Raw genomic sequence first — 5,219 nt, forward strand, 5'->3', positions numbered from 1 at the left:
GACATTTCTTTAAAAAATACATACATAGTGAAAAAACACATGAAAAGATGCTCAACGTCACTAATTATTAGAGAAATGGATATCAAAACCACAATGAGGTACCACCTCACACCAGTCAGAATGGCCATCATCAAAAAGTCTGCAGAAAATAAATGCTGGAGAGGGAGTGGAGAAAAGGTAATCCTGCCACACTAATCCTGGGAATGTACATTGGTACAGTCACTATGGAGAACAATATGGACATTCTTTAAAAATAGAGCTACCATATAATCTAGGAATCCCACTCTGGCATATATCTGGAGAAACACATGGCTTACAAAGATAATTGCACCCCAATGTTCTTTGCAGTACTATTTGTAATAGCCAGAACATGGGAGCAATCTAAATGTCCATCAATAGAGGAATGGATAAAGAAGTGGTACATATATACAATGGAATGCTATTCAGCTATAGAAAAGAGTGAATCAGTGCCATTTGTGAAAACATGGATGGATCTAGAGATTGTCATGCTGAGTGAAGTAAGGCAGACAGAGAAAGACAGATATCATAATATATTTCATTCCAATCCCAAAGAAGGGAAATGCCAAAGAGTGTTCAAACTACTGTACAATTGTGCTCATTTCACAAGCTAGCAATGTTATGCTCAAAATCCTTCAAGCTAGGCTTCAGCAGTATGTGAACCAAGAAGTTCCAGATGTACAAACTGGGTTTCAAAGAAGCAGAGGAACCAGAGATCAAATTGCCAACACCCGCTGGATCATGGGAAAGCAAGGGAATTCCAGAATAACATCTACTCCTGCTTCATTGACTACACTTAAAGTCTTTGTCTGTGTACATCACAACATATTGTGGAAAATTCTTAATGAGATGGGAGTACCAGGCCACCATACCTGTACCATACCTGTCTCCTGAGACACGTGTATGTAGGTAAGAAGCAACAGAACTGGACATGGAACAACTGAATGGTTCAAAATTGGGGAATGACTACATTAAGGCTGAGAATACATCATGCAAGATACCAGGCTGGATGAATCACAAGCTGGAATCAAGCCTGCAGGGAGAAATATTAACAACCTCAGATATGCAGATGACACCACTCTAATGGCAGAAAGTGAAGAGAAACTAAAGAGTCTCTTGATGAGAGTGAAAGAGGAGAGTGAAAAAGCTGGCTTGAAACTCAACATTAAAAAATACTAACACCATGGCATCCTGTCCCATCACGTGGTGGCAAATAGAAGCAGAAAGAGATTTTCAGTGACAGATTTTCTTGGGCTCCCAAATCACTGTGGATGGCGACTACAACCATGAAATTAAAAGGCGCTTGCTCCTTGGAAGGAAAGCTGTGGCAAACCTAGACAGCATACTGAAAAACAGAAACAGCATTTTGCTGTCAAAGGTTCATATAGTTAAAGCTATAGTTTTTTCAGCAGTCATGTATGGGTATGAGAGTTGGATCATAAAGAAGGCTGAGTGCCAAAGAATTGATACTTTCAAACTGTGGTGCAGGAGAAGACTCTTGAGAGTCCCTTGAATTGCAAGGAGATCAAACTAGTCAATCCTAAGGGAAATCAACCCTGAATATTAACTGGAAGGACTAAGGCTGAAGCTCCATTACCTTGACTACCTGATGTGAAGAGCTGACTCATTGGAAAATATCCTGATGCTGGGAAAGATTGAAGGCAAAAGGAGGAGGGAGTGGCAGAGGATGAAATGGTTAGATAGCATCACTGATGCAACTGATATAAACTTAAGCAAACTCTGGGAGATAGAGGAATCTCAGGGGGCAACATAACAACAACAACAACAACAACAAATCACCACAGAATACGTGCTGAGCCTCAGTTACTAGTGGAGAAGCAGCTCAGATGCTCAAGTCCACTGGCAGCTAGTGGGGGCTGGGTACAGAGGTTTGGGCTGCATGGCTGGTTCTTAGGGTAAAGACTGGGTTTGAATGCCCTGTGGACAATCAGAGGGGACTAATGTAACACAGTAACCCAAACCATGTGAACACCAGACAGACAAAGAAGGCCAAAGGACCTTTCCTGCAGGTAGGCTCAAGGCTCCATGGTGACACCTGGTGAGCTCACAGAACAAATATTGTGCCCTAGTGAAAACCAAAGGAGACTAAGCTGCTGCCATTTATGACCCTCCTTCCCTGGAGGCAGAGAGGTAATGGTGTGACAGCCAGAGCTGGAATGCAAGGGGTTGCTGCAATCTTGGCCCCAAGACTGCATTTCCACCGAACTGTGAGCAGGCCGTCAGTGATAACCACATCTTCCTTGGATCCTGGACAGTTCACATTGGCCAGGAGTGTCACAGCCTGAGACCAGCTCCCCAAAGGAGACACACAGCACACCTGGCATAGATGTGCAACAGATAAATTGAGCAGCTTGGACTGGAGAGGTGCATAAGATGCATGGCCCACCTAGGACAGTGCACTCGCCAAGCATCTGGTCGCCTGAGTTGCTTGGATCTGGGAAGGGTACAAAATGCACAGCACACCTGGCTCAGAACCTTATGGAGACCACCATCATCCTGATACCAAAACCAGACAAAAACCACAAAAAAGAAAACTAGAGGCCAATATCACGGATGAACATAGATGTAAAAATACTCAACAAAATTCTAACAAACAGAATCCAACAGCATATTAAAGAGATCATAGATCATGATCAAGTGGATTTTATTCTAGGGATGCAAGATATTCTCAAATCAAACAATGTGATACACCATCCTAACAAATTGAAAGATAAAAATGGTATGATTATCTCAATAGATGCAGATAATGTCTTTGACAAAATTCAACAACAATTTATGATAAAAACTCGAGAAAGTAGGTGTAGAAGGAATATACCCCAACATAACAAAAACTATATATGACAAATTCACAGCAAACATTATTCTCAATGGCAAAAAATGGAAAACATTTCCTCTAAATCAGGAATAAGGCAAGGGTGCTCACTCTTACCACTACTATTCAACATAGTTTTGGAAGTCCTAGCCACAGCAATCAGAGAAGAAAAAGAAATAAACGGAATCCAGATTGGAAAAGAAGTAAAACTGTCACTGTTTGCAGATGACATGATACTCTACATAGAAAACCGTAAAGATGCCACAAGAAAATTACTAGAGTTAATCAATGAATATAGAAAAGTTGCAGGATATAAAATTAATACAGAGAAATCCCTTGCATTCCTATTAACAAACAGTGAAAATTCAGAAAGAGAAATCAAGGAAACAATCCTATACACTATTGCAACATTAAGAACAAAATACTTAGGAAAAAATTTACCTAAAGAAACAGAAGACCTGTATATAGAAAACTATAAAACACTTATGAAAGAAATCAAAGATGACACAAATAGATGGAGAAATATACCATGTTCATGGATTGGAAGAATCAATATAGTGAAAGTGAGTATACTACCCAAAGCAATCTATAGATTCAGTGCAATCCCTATGAAACTCCAATGCTATTTTTCACAGAACTAGAACAAATAATTTCACAGTTTGCACGGAAACACAAAAAACCTCAAATAGCCAAAGGAATCTTGAGAAAGAAGAATGGAACTGGAAAAAACAACCTTCCTGACTTCAGACTATACTACAAAGCTACAGTCATCAAGACAGTATGGTACTGGAACATAAATATAGATCACTGGAACAAAATTGAAAATCTGGAGATAAATCCGTGCACATATAGACACCTTATCTTTGACAAAGGAAGCAGATATATACAATGAAGAAAAGATAGTCTCTTCGACAAGTGATGCTGGGAAAACTGGTCAGCCACCTGTAAAAAAAATGAAACTAGAACACTCTCTAACACCATACACAAAAATAAACTCAAAATGGATTAACGACCTAAATGTTAAGATCAGAAACTATAAAACTATTAGAGGAAATCATAGGCACAACAGTCTCTGACATAAATCATAGCAAGATCCTCTAAGACCCACTTCCCAGCATAATGGAGATAAAGCAGAAATAAACCAATGTCACCTAATTAAACTTAAAAGCTTGTGCCCTATGAAGGAAGCTATAAGCAAGGTGAAAAGACAGCTTTCAGAATGGGAGAAAATAATAGCAAATAAAGCAACTTACAAAGAATTAATCTCCAAAATATATAAGCAGTTCATGCAGCTCAGTACCAGAAAAATGAACAACTCAATCAAAAAGTAGGCCAAAGAACTAAACAGACATTTCTCCATAGAAGACATACAGATGGCTAACAAACACATGAAAAGATGCTCAACATCTCATTATTAGAGAAATGCAAATCAAACCACTATGAGGTATGATTTCACCCTGGTCAGAATGGCCATTATCAAAAAGTCTGCAAACAATAAATGCTGGAGAGTGTGTAGAGAAAAGTGAACACTTTTACACTGTTGGTGGGAATGCAAACTGGTACAACCATTAAGGAGAACAGTGTGGAGGTTCCTTTAAAACTGGGAATAGACCTGTCATATGACCCAGCAATCCCACTGTTGGGTATACTCCCCAAGGAAACCAGAATTGAAAGAGACTCATATACCCCAATGTTCACTGCAGCATTATTTACAATTGCCCAGACATGGAAGCAACTTAGATGTCCACCAGCAGATGAATAGATAAGGAAGGTGTGGTACATATACAGAGTGGAATATCACTCAGCTGTAAAAAGAAACTCATTTGAGTCAATTCTAGTGAGGTGGATGAAACTGGAGCCTATTATACAGAGTGAAGTAAGTCAGAAAGAGAAAGACAAATACTGTGTATTAATGCCTAAATATGAAATTTAGAAAGATGGTAATGAAGATCTTATATGCAGGGCAGCAAAAGAGACAGAGGTGTAAAGAATAGATTTTTTTGGACCCTGCAGGAGAAGGGGACAGTGGGATGACTTGAAAGAATAGCATTGAAATGTGTATATTACTACATGTAAAATAGATGACCAGTGCAAGTTTGATGCAAACAGCAAGGCACACAAAGCCGATGCTCTGGTACAACCCAGAGGGATAGGGTGGGGAGGGATGAAGCAGGGGTGTTAAGGATGGGGGTACACATGTATATCTGTGGCTGATTCAGGTTGATGTATGGCAAAGCCACCACAATATTGTAAAGTAATTATCCTTAAATTAAAATGAATAAATTAAGAAAGATAAAATGAAAGTGCTATGTTGGTTCTATGATAGCCATAGTCATGCATGAGAAGTTAGGATGGTGGGAATTTGCTT

Source organism: Cervus canadensis, chromosome 4, assembly GCF_019320065.1.
Source record: "Cervus canadensis isolate Bull #8, Minnesota chromosome 4, ASM1932006v1, whole genome shotgun sequence".
NCBI lineage: Eukaryota > Metazoa > Chordata > Mammalia > Artiodactyla > Cervidae > Cervus > Cervus canadensis.